The following is a 16,396-nucleotide window of genomic DNA, read 5'->3' on the forward strand; positions in this document are numbered from 1 at the left end:
GGTACAGCGCACAGACACAGCTCGGTGGGGAAGTTGGGTGAAAAGCAATCAGCAGGAAAACTAAAGCGCAGTTGTAGCATCTCTTCGACTCCCTAACGTAACCTAAAATTTTACAAATGATGTCCTTGTGAAATCAGGTTGCAGAGCATACGGGAGGCGAACACGCGGGCGGAAAGCGTGCTTTTCGTGATAGCTTTGTACCATTTTCCCAGCAATGGCGCGAGCGTCGGTGGCTGTGGGGGCAATCGGGAAAGGCGGTAAAGCTGAGCAAAGCGCAATATTTGATCGTGAAGGAAAAAGCGCCTCATCCGGTTCCGTGCTCAATTCCACTCTTCATCAACGTCAAGTTCGACCGGATCGACATTGAAACCCCTTGCCCTTGGAACGGGGGAGAAGACTTTGGCGGACCAGTTTCGGGAAGCGCACGAAGCAAAACCGTCCCGACTGCAGACGATAATGATGGGAACAAAAAAGAGGAACCCCTCTCCATTACCACCGTCGAAGAATATGAATATGGATAGATTCGTGTTTGGAGCTGCGTCATCATTATAACTGCATCGGCAAGTTACTGCTTCATCTAACTTTATCACTTACTTCTTTGTTCCGTTATTTAGGGCATCGATTTTCGTGCGCTCGCACACGTTGCATGCGATGTGTCGTAAGTAAGCTGAATATGTGAAAGTGGAAGTAAGTTTCCAAATCAATTCCAAATAAGTTTCCAGGTACACAATATATCGTGATATATTTTGTTAACAAATTATGAACGACAAAAACAAACGCGTTGATGTGCAGGTCTTTTAAGGTATAACAATCTTCAAAAGGCTCAAATTTACTTGTATATTTGATAAGTTGGTTTAATTTATTATGCCGTATTGTCATAGTATTCAGAGCGCTGTAATTAACTGTTGTAATCTTTTACTCAATTAATGTTCATTTTATAGCATGCCAACCTGTATAATTTTAGGTATGCGCTCTATTAGGTATAGCTAAGTTGAAGCATCACCTCTCGGTAGATCAAGCCTTAGATTGATGATCCTTCCCTTCTGTGTCGTGTATATTTTATGCTCCTTGTCGCAAACTAAGTTATCGTTTTCGTCTGCACTAATCTACATGTCGTACAACATTTTTGAATATTTATTTGTTTATTTGTTTGTATATTCTTGTCCGGTGGCGTTCGACTCAACAAGAGATAGATGTAAAATACAACAATATCTTATTTTTTAAACTAATGCTAGTAGACGCTCATACAATCGAAAAACGAAGGACCTCACTATTAAATGGAAAGTTAAAATCAAAATGAGAGTTGTATAAAATGAAAGTAAGTGCCTTGGCAGATATTGGTTCATTTGATGCGTAAAAATTATTGTGACGCTCCACTTGTACGAAACTGAAACTGTACTAGATCGCAGAATGTGAAATTTTATTTTACCAAGTAGTCTTCACGCATCTATTTCACCATTCAACAATTTGCTGAAAAAAACACTTTTGCCATTTTCCCTACGATTGTCTATGCTTTCTAAACCTAGTAGCAAGCATCTTGATCCATAGGGAATCTCAGAACTTTTCGGCCATCTTCGAAGTCGTATAGCATGTAGAGTCTTTTTTAACTGTATTAATTTGTTTTATCTACCGATCTGCATAAGGACACCTCACTACAGAAGAAAACTCTAATATAGACCGAACGTGACTGATAAATATCATTTCAATACACATAGGATCATTAAATTCACTCGTCATTTTACATACCAATCCAAAAGTCCTATTTGCCTTACTTATTGTATCATTGTAGTGGTCACGCATCGATAATTTGTTGTCGATTAGTATACCTAGATCAGGAAGTTTTGCTCGCAATGAGGCTTTTTTAAGAGCTATTTCGTCTTTTAATAGTGCCTCAGATCTGTTCGATTTGAACATATCCCTTCCCGTCTACCTCCTACTCGTCTATCGGTCCTGCCTTCACTCCTTTTTCATATCATAATCTCCTTCCTGCTCTTTTCCATCCTTTTCTTACCTCCGAATTATTGTACGCTTTTGTTAGTGATCTCTATTGCTGTAACCCAACGTGGCAACGAGCAATTAACATAAAATAAAATAATATAAAATATTTTGCAGTGTCAGAAACTTTATTTCACTTTAAGGTTTATGTTATTTTATACATATTATGTGCAATGTTTAGTAGCAGTAGTGAATCCTTTTTGCTTGTTCATGATCTTTTGTTTGCTGTTTATAATGTTATCATTATTATTTAAATATAATTAGAATTAGAATTATAATCCACTAATTTAATATAACTAAAATGATGTTGCATCTATAACTTCCTAAAAATATTCCCTTCAATTTATTTTTGTTATTTGGTTAGGCCGTATTCCTCAATTTGTCTTATTTTTTTATTCGTTATTCAAGTAAGGACAATTGTACCTGCAGTCTATTTTGATTTCATTTTTGATCTACGATAAACGCTATCCCCACCCTTACTTGCGTAAAAAAGCTCTTCTCAAGAAAAAAAGGTACCCAGTTTGCAACTCAATGCGCACATTAGGATCCACTCAATTAATGCCATAATCACCGTAGACGCGGCACTCGCATATCTTCTTTCAAAAAGCACCTTTGATGTCTCCAATAAACAACGACACCACCAAAGCCGCTCGGCTTTGCTGCGGAACCCAACAACGATACCGCGCACGCCGTGCTGATAACGAAAGTCACCCGAGCGAAGCACAGTTCTTCGTCCAAACAAAACTGTGCCCCTTCAGCCCGCCAGACAAAAAAAAATCCACCATAGTTCTTCAGAATTTGCGACCCTTACCGTTAGCGGGCGGCAAACTTAAACAAAGCCATTAACAACACCAGCAACCGTAAATATTCGTTACTTCGCGGGTTTACTCCGCTTTGCAAACGGGTGTACCAGCAACCTTCGTCCCCCCTCCACGCCGTCAACCACTCGTTTTTTGGAGTGAAAATTTAGAAATAAACACTACCAAAACCAACCAACCGATTCCGTTCCGAGCCAGCTTTCCCCATTTCCCAGCCCAACCTCCGACCGATCCCTAGCACGGTTTGCGTTTTTCCATTAAACAAATTGGAAATGAAAATTCAATCGTAAGATGAGCTCCCAAGCTTCCAAAACCGAACCGAATGAGCCGTTCCGACGAGAGGCAAATCTTTATAAATTGAAAGTTTTCTTTCGAAGCCCGGCGAGAGCCCCCACCGACCCCGATACAGTAAGAATGCAGCACACTTTCCTCGGCCCCTTTCTTGCTAAACGAGAAGAAAAAAATGCTTTGCGACAAATGGCGACGTCAGACAGAAGCGTCTTGGGTTTTGGTCCCGGTGTGGCCTCAATACCCCACCAAGCTCGGTACGGTTGTGTACCAGGAGAGCCGAAACAGACGCCTTTAGCAACGTTTCACACACACAGTTTTTTTCCTTCTCCATTCTCGCCATGAAGAGTCTCCCCCGACCGAGGGAGTTGGGCGTTCTCCAAAGGACACATTTCACATGCCACTCCTCTTTCTTCCTCCAAAAGTCACCCCATTTGAGATGGAAGAATTCCCATAGAAGACGGGTCGTACCGTAAAGAAAGTCTCCCAACATAAGCACACACACAGATACATCCCGGCTCCGGCAATACAGCCGGCGAGGGAAAACTGCTGCCAGTTACTGCACGAGCAGGGTGCAATTAAACTTTTTCACTAATTAATTCCTGCAGAAACTCCGATCAAACATCTTCCGAGACGGTGGTTTTCAAGGGCTGTAAGAAGCAGGAGGTCTCATACACCCCTACACACACCCGATCCCGAACAGTATGCTCTAGAGTGTATCATACATTTTATGTGTGTGTGTGTGTGTGTGTGTGTGTGTGTGTGTGTGGTTCTTTTACTCCATCCGCAGCTTCTTCCTGACGTTCCAGCTTCTATTCCCTGCCATGCACACCATGCTCGAGATTATTTGTAGCGCTTCATGGCAAACCTGGATCACTATATCGCTTCGCTACATGTGTACGCTTCAAAGCACCATCGCTGTACGTTTCATGATGCACCTAGTAGCATTTTGCACCTCAAAATTCCCACCGGAGAATGGGGAGAACCGTAGCACTACACTTCCTTTCCCTCCAGGGAGCATGGGAAAAAGGTGCAAGCTAGTTAAGACTTATAAAATTTTCAAATCTTTGCTTCCGACACAATTGCACACAGAATTCCGCCAGAGCGAATCCTCACAGAAACACACACACACACACACACACACACACACACACACACACACACACACACACACACACACACACACACACACACAGGCACAGAAACACAGCTCGAAAAGAACGAGCAGCAGCGAAAAAGCGCAACAAAAAACGAAGATGGAAAACACTTTCATCCCAGGCAGCGCTGGAATGCTGCACCAGGTACAATCCCGGTGATTCCGGGAGGTTCGAGTTCAGGTTTCTGAAGTCATAATAAGTGAAAATTCATTCCTGGGGTGTGCAGCAACGGCATTCTACTTGGTTTTGAACCATTTATGATTTTTTTTCTTTTTTTCCTTTTTCGTGTACCATTTGCAACGCAATTGCTGCACAAATTTGCACAAGTTCTCTTTTGGAGCTGCGTTCGTGTATAGCGTGCAGTTTTGCTACCAACAAAAAATCCTTCACTGCTGATGACTTTTAGCTATGTTTTCTTTTTCAAGATTTTTGGAGCCAACTCACAAAAAAAAACTGCATCTTTCATATTCTTTTTATATTGTTTCCTTCTTTCATTTTTATCTCCCTACCAGAAAACAGGCGGCTGCTCCAAGCGCGTCGACAGCTTCTGTCATGTTGAAAGCTTTAAGCATAACGTTTAAGCTGACCCACTTTCCGAGCGACATAAAACACACACACACCCATACACCTTCACCCTACACCTTCACTTCTACCCGTCCAGAACATCATGCACGATTTTCTCATTTTCTCCGTCACTTCACCCACCCAGCTTGTAAGAACGGAATCGTACGAACACACCAACACTGGTGCATCGCCATCGTTCGCCGAGTTTTTCGGATGAAACCGGTACGGCAACATGCTGATGCTACCATTTTAACCTACACCCCACACTCGTTGCACTCATACACACACAGACACACCCACAGTTTCGATACACAACATCGTGTCCTTTACAAACTTCGTCCTTATCGTGGCAGACATTTTGCTCCAAGCGCCATTGTCGTAGACGATATCCCTGCACCGACAGTGCTGCTGAGTTCGGCCATACTGGTGCACATGCACCCGTAACTAGAAATTGCTAACAAACTAACAAACAAACAAAAAAACAACAGCAACAACAACTAAAGCTCGCCCACATTCGCGGCCCAGCATTACCTTTTTTCTCCGTTTTTGTTATTTTTCTTTCCACTTTCGATGCAACCGAAGCCATCTTCAGCCATGACCAACATCACCAGCCCGATGCCTCCCCTTATTGGGTAAGTGTTTGCACACAATCTCTACGTACGTTCTGACCCTCCACCACTGATGCAAGCGCAGATTAACCTACACATGAAAATATTTATGGAATGCAGAGGCGAATTTGATGCCGATCTAGCAATGATACTGTTGGTGGTGGTGGTGGTGATACATGAAGCAAGCTTTTAATCAACATCGGTATTTCGTTGGTTACCGTACAGTTCTGGTGGCTTCTATACTGGTAATAGTTTTGGGTAGATGTTAAATGAAAAAGTAAAAGAGAGGTGGTAAATCTGTTGTTTGTCATTTCGCTTTCTATAAATAAATACTTTTTGATTCATGATTGAATCAAAAGTTTATTTGATTTACTGATTTGGATACATACATTTATGTTAAACCTTAAAGATTCTTTAAAAACTCTAAACAGTCCCAAAATTTAAAAAAAAAAATTTATTTCTAGATTTTCTTGATTTCTTGAGATTTCTTGTCAGATAAACTGTATGAAACATTCAATACATTTTTCAAAAATATATGTGTCGACCACAGTGTGTCAAACTATACATTCATTATTATTTTGCATATTTTTAGGCGCTTAGCAATTTACAGGGGTTTTCAGACGTTCTCATAATTGTGGGACACTTTATTGACTTTTTCTTACGGGAAATGAACTTAATACGAAAATAATTAGCAGCCTTGTTGGACAAATCTAATAGAAAATTTCCGAAGACCTTGTCCAAAAGGGTTGCCAATGAGTTCAATTCCCATCATATAACGTTCACTTTCTATATCCTATATCCTAACGTTTCCCAAAACTGTGAGAAACTGTGAGAAACCGATCTACATTTACAATGCATGCTCAATCGTGTGGAGGAGCCACATGGTTAAACAACATTAATATACCCTGACCTACAGCGATCTCTTAGTATATTCGTCTAGTGTATGACCAACATCATAGTATATGGGCCAAAACGCTCCTCATATGCTTCTGAAAAATGAATATGCTGCTATATGTAAACATATCACTATCAAATAGCCAACTACACAGTTAGAACCTCACAGCAAGCGTACAGATTTTTGTAATTTATAGACCAATAAGTTTTATTTTTGATTTCTATACCTTTATCTATTCGCTAAAATTTATATGATCATATCATAAAGAATATTTAGTAGGATGAATTACCTTTGTATATTTTGCTCAGCCACTCTACCTTTGTTCGTATTATAAGAATGAAATTTGACAAACAAGGAAAACAAAAATTTATTTATTTATTTATTTATTTATTTATTTATTTATTTATTTATTTATTTATTTATTTATTTATTTATTTCTTTATTTATTTTTTTATTTATTTATTTATTTAATTATTTATTTATTTATTTATTTATTTATTTATTTATTTATTTATTTATTTATTTATTAATTTATTTATTTATTTATTTATTTATTTATTTATTTATTTATTTATTTATTTGTTTATTGATTTATTTATTTATTTATTTATTTATTTATTTATTTATTTATTTTTTTATTTATTTTTTTATTTATTCATTTATTTATTTAATTATTTATTTATTTTTTGATTATTCTTTCATAATTTGCACTTTTCTATAATTACTGATTGACACTTTATAAAAGATATGATATTAAATTATATGTTTTAATCAATAAAGATGCTCTAAAACTCATTGTTAGTTATCAAACTTAATATTTTTTTGTGTATGATTTTAGCCCACTATTAGTAAATGAATCTGATTTCGTTATAAAAAAATATTTCAACTATTAAGCGCTCTAAATGCCAAATAACTATTATTTCCTTGTTTTTTTTCTTACCCGTAAAATGAATGATTGCAAAATAGCAATTAACTAGCCCATTTTTGTACTGATTATTGTAGATTTAACCATTGCGGATCGTTTTATTCCGCAGACACACTTCTTTTCCACGTGAAAATCATTCAATTATCAATAAAATGCTAATCCAAACTGACTCTACAGCGAGGAAATTGAAACTGACACAAAATAAAACAACCCGCATGACGAGACAACGATGAGCTAAAATGATGCATAAAAATCATAAAAATTAATTGACTGTAGGAGAAATCTTTCCTCACTACCGTGCGCAGTCAAATTTCCAGACAATCTAATATTTATTGCTCGCTGGCCGGATAAGAAACTCGTTGCGCATTTGATTTCCATTTCTGCCGTCCTGCCGCTGCTCTGGCCCTTTTGCTCGGCCCTCCGTGCCAGCTAGCCGAGCAGGGCCAAAGATATTCATCTCCGTCTGCATCTCCGGAATTGTTTTCCTTCAAATGCACTTCCGCGCGGCAAATAGAAAACTGAACACAAGGAAAAAGGAAAGAACCTTCACCGGAATACGTGGGTAGGGGGAGGAAAATGGTTTCCGGCGCACAGCGTGTACCACGTCGCGTCTGCCGTTGTTGCCGGATTGAAAGCTAGCTTCCCAGCCCGAATCATGATTCACCACCGCTACTGGCAGCTTCTTGGGCTTACTCTCGTAGCACACTCGCTTCCTCCAGCCTTCCCACCAGCAACAGCGCTGGAAATGGATGAAGAAAATTTATAGCAAAACAAAAAAGGGCGCAAAGAAACGGGTTCCATTTCCCGGCACAAAAGCACCCCGAGCACGGTAAGCACCGAAATGCGCCCAGCACAACTTATGTACGACGTTCGTTCGTTTGCGCCATCCATTTCCTTTCGCCATTTTGAGGTGCACTTGGGAAATACGTACATAATCGAAACGCTGGTGGCATGGTCACGGCCACTGGCTGGATGCAACTGCGAAAAGCTGCCAAGAAGAGATGCAACACTGGCAGGGAAATTGGGAGACGAAGGAAGCAGAATGGCTTAGGATGCAGCGAGGAAGCGAAATGGGACAGCAAAAATATGATACGCTCCAGTCACACCTTCGCTTAAAAGCTGCGAAACGTTAAGTTACTGGAAGTGAATACGGATGGGATAAAACAATCAATTGAAATACATTAATTTATTCTTGTCTATCAGTTATAGAGACCATATAACAACAATGAAACCAGATATCTTAATATTATGTTTGATATTGTTTGATATTTAAACAATTTTACTTTAATTTATTTTATTTTATTCAATAAAATAATTCATAATTCACGATACTGGAGTAAATCTTTAAATTTGAGGAAAAATAAAGAATACAAATAATTTAATTCAAAATATTGCAAAAATTCTCAAATTGTAACAATATTTTAATTCATATTGTTGACATTTTCGAGGTCATGTTTCATATTACGGCCTTTTTTTATTCAAATTCTGGTCTGAGTAGTTGTTAAATTATTGCATTTTGTTTTTTTCTTTTCAGGAAGAACGGTCCCCTTATTTCTTTAAAAAAAATGAAGATCCCAACATCCAATTTTAAAGATCAGTGTCCGCCAGGACTGACAGGACGATGGTCTTATTGATAAACGGGGCTTGGATGATGTGTGCTTGTCTCTTGTTCTCGTAGATGCACTGAACCGTAGTACTGCTTCGCTAATCGACGATCTTCTCCGTACAGCCATTAAGGTATTCATCACATCGATCTCGAAATATTGATATTTTCTTTATTATCACTGTCAACCAAAATATGTTCATGCAATTGTTGTAATTTACTTCGGCTGTCCAGAATTTTAAAAAAAAATCTTGCTTTGAATTCCAAACAGAACTACTTAAATGTGTTTTTGTGTAAATTACTTCTATTTGACGTAACGTTCGACGCAGTCATACCGGCCTATACAGGCTTTCGAGACCTACAATGGATTCCAATGAACTACAACGCATCTGGAACATATTTATAGCAATTATCAAAAAAATCTGGAGTCAGTCTGAAACCGTGTGCTTGAAGTAAGTGTGATCCATGATTTAAAAAAAAATTAATTGTATTATTTACAGACTTTGTTGATATTTTCAATCATGATATTTCTAAGTACTTTTAGTTCCATCTCACAATCCTCATAAAAACCGGGCAAACCAGCATACATGCCCGGAGCAAGCGGGCGACTTCTACTTACTTTGCTTTCCTGTCACGCCGCAAGCGTTTTCCACCCGCCACCATGATGGATGCCGTTTTTCACGGCTTCTGCACCCACGAGAGAACAAAAGAGTGGTATGGGCGGTGTATAAAAAGAGAAAAAAAATACATTCCCACTCACACACATACGCTTTACACACGAAGTCCTTAAGAAGCTTGGAGCTGTGCAACAGGAGAACTGGGCGCGCCGCAACAGCGCAGGAAAAGGGCAAGCGAGAGCACAAAAGTAAAAACTTGTCCAGCGCAACTATGGTGCCTTGCGGGACGGATGGGCAAGCAGCAAGCACAGGGATTCGAGGTACACAATCCAACACGGTGACGATAGTGGCCAACGGAGAAAAAAGCCAACATCGGCGTCGTCGTCGTCGTCGTCTTCGTCGTCCTTGCGAGGAAAAACGCGATCAAAACCTTCACACGAAACGAAACGTGCAGTGTTCACTCGGAGGAAAAAGGAAATAAAAACAAGAACGTAAACGGGAGAGGCAAAACGAAACAAAACAACAACAAAAAGCACGGAAAGGAAACGGCGAGATTCCACCGATTCGGGACGTAACCTTCAGACGCATTTGCCGCGACATTGGAGATCCCGGGCCACACCCGGATGCAACAGCGGGCGCAGGATGTGCATTCTTGCACGCCGCGCTGCAACAGCGCGGTACTTTGGGTGCTCGGCACATTCCCCGCATTCCAGCAGCAGAAGGTCTGCTAGCGACACCGTTGTTAGCAACATCAAACGTAGTTTCATGATTTAATTTGAAATTTTATAGGACACCCACTGAAGGTGTTGCTTCGTGTCGCTGCCTGTGTTGCCTGCCACCGCTCCATTGGAGAGTCTTGTTTGCTTTCCTTTCGCTTCTAACGAAAAACCCCCCACTGTTTTACGATTTCGTCAACGTCCTGAGAAGAGTTTGTTGTATTTTTTCGTTCTTTTATTTCTTCAACGACTTTCGTGCAATTTTGGCGTCCAGCTCCGATACACCTCCTTCATCGCTGCAAATTGTTCCATTTTACTCGCTTGAACCATATCTCGTCGCTTCTCGCCAAATGCCAGAAAACTGCGCAAAGAAACTGAATAGCTCCCATTAACGAGCGCCACTAGAGCTAGCCCTTCCGTACCCCACTGGCCATCAGGTTTTTTGGTGAAAGTTTGTCTAATTTAATTATATTTTTATGGTAATGGAAAATCTACTCTAACTTTTCCCGGCCACTCAGGAAGCAGCGCTACCGGGGCCCATCGGAATGATTTCGGGCGAACGATTCGAGGAGAGCAGAACGGTAAATGCGAAAAAAAGCAAACTTCCTCCACTCATAAACTGTACCGTTTGATTGCTGGCGCGGGTTGTTTCGGGGGATTGGAACTAGTAAAAATCATCATAAAACCGTGACCAACGCCGTTCGAATACTTTAACTACGATCTCCCGGTGTTGAGCGGGAGCGGTGGTGAAACTTTCTGCAACAGTCATCCACCGTGCCGGGCGTCTCCAGCTGGAACGTCAACGGGAAGTGCTTCCAACAACTACTAATTACACTTCTAAACAAGCACGCCCGGCGACGAGGGAACAAATCGAGGTATCCTTTGCCGGAAAGCGGAGGACCAAAGGGGTGACTCTGCTTGTTTGGAAATTAGATACACAAGGAAATGTAGTGGAAAGCAGCACGGGCCAATGTTTTGCAGCTGGCCGTGCACAAGAATCGTGCCCAAGAGTCATCGGTGGAAATGTCTCCTTACTTCTGCAATTGTTGCGCTACAGCTAACTTTTGATACCATTTTTTACTGTGCTATGGTTGTGTTATGGGTGGTAGTGGCTGTATGTTCGCAGAAAACATCTACTTTAATAACGAGTAAGAAACACGAAATATTTTTATTTATTTTTTCTTCATTCTTTTTCTCTATAACCTCAATATAGAGACATACAAAGAAAAGTTATTGATAAAGCTTAATGAGCGTGGAAAACTTTGAAGAGCCAACGAAACTTACCTGCATCACGTTAAATGGCGTTGGCACACTTTTGATGAAATAAATGTTTAAAGTATTTGCAACAAGTTCGTTTCATCTCGGGTTACAAATTTACTCTTATTTTATAATAAGAAACATAAAATTTTTACACAATTGTTATAAAGTGTACCATAGTATATATTTTCTAATAATCACTTTCACTTATAAACTCCCGAACCGAACAAACGAACTCGATAAACAATCTTTGTATTTCTTTTAAAACGATGGCCTAACAAGGCTATGCTGGACATATTGAACTCGTATGACATATTTTTTACATATTGTGTTAGATTTATATCATGATATATTTTTGTTTGGAACACACCACAAATATGATAAAAGTTTGATTTTTAATTTTTTTGCTAGGTTGTCTTAAACTATGACTATGATAAAGATGATTTTTGTTGTTACATATTATATATTGCCAAGAATCCCAAAACAAATTAAAATATTGCAAATAAAGACTAAGCAATATTCATAACTCATGTAGTTTTAATTTGTTATTAGTTTTTATCAGGTTCTTCTTCTTCTTCTTCTTCTTCTTCTTCTTCTTCTTCTTCAGGTATCCGGAATTTTCACCCGCACAGACGAAGACATGCGTGCAGGCATGCTTTTAGGACCCACCACGATTTTTATCAATTCCTCCTCAGTTTTCGCGACAAAATTTGTTGTAGTAGAGTTTTTGCAACATATTGCTGTAAAAAATTTCGATGGGACACAGCTGGGGGAGGATGGATTGATATGCTTACTACGGTGTCATAATGAAATACAGCCAAAATTCACCTAAAATAGTCGAATTGAGTTTTGGCGTCATTGCTTGCAGCTGTGAAGCCAGTGGACTAAAGGTCTGCGCCAAGGAGACGGGCTTGCCTACCTCCTATTCAACTTTGCGCTAGGGAAAACCATCCGTGACTCGAGGGTGGAGACTACGGGAACCATCTCCTATAAGTCAACCCAGATCCTGGCATACGCTGATGATATCGACATCATTGGTCTGCAACTTTCCTATGTAGCAGAAGCCTACCAAGAAATCGAGAAAGCGGTAGATAACCTCGGATTGCAGATAAACGAGGCCAAGACCAAACTGATGGTGGATTATCAGTGGCCCTAATAATAACAACTCCAAACCTACATAGGCGTGACGTACAGATTGGTGAACACACTTTTGAAGTCGTCCCAGAATTCACCTATCTTGGGTCAAAGGTCAGCAACGACAATAGCATGGAAACTGAGTTGCACGCAAGTATGCTGGTTGCCAACCGGTCATTATACAGCCTGAGAAATCAGTTCACCTCAAAGTACCTGTCACGATGGACGAAGTTGGGACTATATAGTTCCTATATATTACCGGTACTCACATACGCCTCTGAGACATGGACACTGTCCATATCTGACGAAACCCTCTTATTCGCGTTTCGAGAGGAAGATGCTCAGAAGGAAATTTGGCCCGTATGTGTGTAAGGAAAATGAAGGAGTCGTTATAATGACGAGCTATACGAGATGTACGGCAACCTCACTGTCGTGCAAGGTATCTCGCCAGGCTCCGGTGGGCTGGCCATGTTGTACGCATGAAAACGGACGACCCAGCCTGTAAAGTCTTTTTAGGCCGTCCACAAGGACAGAAAAGGCGTGATAGGCCCAAATTGAGGTGGCAAGATGACATGGAGGCTTCCGCCATTCAGGCCGGAATAAAGAACTGGTAGACGGTAGACCGTGAGCGGTTTCGGACACTCCGGAGGCAGGCCAAGACCGCAAAGCGGTTGTAGCACCGGATAAGTAAGTAAGTAACATATATGTTATGTTCCCCATGTACTATTTAAATGTTTAGCCTGTTGCATTGACCTCCCGGCCAAGCTAACGCAGCAATGTAGCCACAGTCCCACAGTCCCTCGGTCTTCATTTTCAGCTTCCTTCGTATCCTCAAGTCGCTCAGAGCTCATTCAGAACCGGTCGTTCTTTCGATGCTCTGATTGTTGTCTAATAGTGAAAATTTGTCTAATAGTTTAATGTTGTAGATACCGGAACGGATAAGACGTCCAAAAACCTCCACAGGGAGTCTGTTAGGATAGCTCGAACGAACTCGACTTTCAATTGTAAACGCGTGAAGTGGCAGGTCATTAGCGGATAACCAGCATAAGAAACTCGATTATTCGGGCGGACTAGATGGTTCTCTTGATCGGTGAACGCTAATCTTTGCGGTTGTAGTTAGACTAATATAGGTCAAATTTTGTCTACTGACTCATCAGATACTATTATTGACATTAATACAATCAAAGATTTGTTAGTGCGGGTCAAGATGAAGAATCATTATTTTTTGTCCATTTTTTTAAAGCAGACGGTAATCGACGAATCCGATGAGAATCTATCGATATCTAGGAATTCAGGAATCAGGTTTTTTTTTGCTGTAACATACATTTTGAAAACAGCATTAAAACTCATTTCAAACCGAAAAAAATGTAAAACAAAACTTTTTTCAATAGATGATTGTCATGAAAATGCCTGATGCATGACGTGATCCCATTTCATGATGTGAATTGGGTACATACCGGATTTGGGTACATACATCCGGTGAATTGGGTACCGGATGATGCATACTGTCCCTCTAACAGGCAAAGTTTCCTACTTTCCTACATAAATTACAGTAGTATCGTAATCGCCCAATGTATATAAAGCACAATTTAGTTATTAAACATAAAATTTATAATTAAACCAATGAAACCCAATGTTCCCTTGTATAAAACCATTGTTCCGACTGTTTTAATTATTAATTTTTGACTACTTTACTACTTTAACAAAAAAGTTGAGACAGAAAAGCCAGCCATGTATAAATATGCTTCATTATAAATCAAATAATTTTTTAGAAAGGTTAGCTTATGAAATAATTTTATATAAAGTTCGATTTTTTTATTAAACTATTCATGAAACAACTGTCGAATCAATACAAATAAACAACACGAAGAGCTCCTGCCAAATTTCTAAATCTATAGGGAATGTTTCACAAAGTATCTGCCATCATACATTTGTCATTTTGTATCTAAATTGTTGGGAAAATTATCTCCAATCCCACTGAGCCTGTGTCCTTGTACTCCACCAGTCCCTCAATCGTAACGGCAAATTACGATCCACGCACGACGACCGCACATTAATGGTGATTTCATAAACCAGTGCAGCATATTATCATTTATGTACCATACCGGTCTGCATCATATCCTGTGCTCCAGCGTGCATCACTGACGATGCACTGACAGCCGGTGACGACCGAACCGAAGGTATCGATGAGAGGTGGAAGGAAAATTTCGAACCGTCAGCAAAGCAACAAGAAGCGGCAACAAATTATTCAAACTGTTTCTGTATGTTCCTCAACTTGACATACGATCCGACAGTAACGGAACACATTGTACACACCGGTGCACGGGGCAGTCTCACCCACGAGATTCTTCCACAGCCAGTATGTCTAAAACCTCGTGCAGAAACTTCCGAAAGGACAACCTACGCGGAAAACTATCGAGAGTCTTCGGGAGTCTCCCAGGGCTTACCTCCTCGTGCACGTTTTCGCTGCACGACTCCTCCCCAGCACATGGAGCTGCGTTCCTTCCCAAGCCGATCACTCTCGAATGGCCTGGAATTCTGTTGCCCCGTTTTAGTTCGGCCGTTGGGACACGAATGTTGGAATGCAAAGTAAAACTTGAACTACGTCATTGTGTACACGCCCGGTTTACGGTACTCTGGTCTGCTCCCTGGAACTTACCCATCTCAGCTCGATTCGCTCGTGTCTTGTACTGCTCATGTCTCGGTTTCAGGCAATAGGTGATAAGACTGTTGCAATATTAATAAATTTATAATCTATGCTCAGACCGTCCTGCGTGGTGCTGATACACGTTCTGCTACAACAACCGCCCGAAACATACCGGATCAACCCCGACCGAACGTCCCCGGGTCCAGGTGTATCGGATCCAAGTGCACCTAAAGCAGAAGCAGCAGGTTCTGGATGAAAACTGGAAGCTCTTGCTTCATCGTTTTCCAACTCGCCAGGCAAAACCTCCCGTTCGAAACTATTATTGTCATTTGGGACACACATCAAACTTACTCTTTGAAGCATCGGTTTCCGGTCCGTGGCAAAGCTTTTGGTGTTTGAATAATTCAAGCTTCTGCGAGCATGCGAGCACCCTCATCGCCACACGTTCCGCTGCGCACAAGAATCCTTGTTAAGTCGTGTCGTACAGCTTTCCCAGCAGATGAAATGTACCTACATTTCTCGGTTTTAGTTTGCACCGTGTCCACAACCAGGCCCACCCCCTACTTCTCTTTGCCAGTTCAAATGCTTCCGAACCATTTCACAGCAGCCACCGATAAACGATTCATACCGTACGAGTCATATGAGCGTGCACGTATCCAACAGGGATGCTCATTTAACCATCCAACCTTCCGAGGGTCGGAAGAAAGAGAAAAGTGCATTCTTATCAGCACCAACCAGCCCTACCTTCTACCAATGCGGTCTTGCTCTTCCATAGCCGTACGTGCGTACGTGAATGTATCCTAATCCCACTGTCCACGCCGGCAAAACCTTCGACGGGGACGAGTGTTTGATGTACAGGTGCGCCCCGTCTTATTGCAGAATTCTGGTATTTTGTTTCTGAAAGATTTTGCAGGCATACCCGCTACAATCGCCATCGCAAGAGGACGCGTTAATGCGAACACATTTGTACATGAGGCGAGAATTTTTACCTCTGATAAAGATGTTGCATGTGAAAAATGGTTGCACATTTATGGTAATCAATGGCAACCATTAGCGGTACTCACACCGTAAGCTGGATGCAATAAAATGCCACTAGTTTCAGGAAACTATAAAATATCCTTGCTTTTAAAACTTGTATTAATTTTGTTAAACGACACCGCAATGCCTCAGCA

This window comes from Anopheles arabiensis, chromosome 2 (genome assembly GCF_016920715.1).
Source record: "Anopheles arabiensis isolate DONGOLA chromosome 2, AaraD3, whole genome shotgun sequence".
Taxonomy (NCBI): domain Eukaryota; kingdom Metazoa; phylum Arthropoda; class Insecta; order Diptera; family Culicidae; genus Anopheles; species Anopheles arabiensis.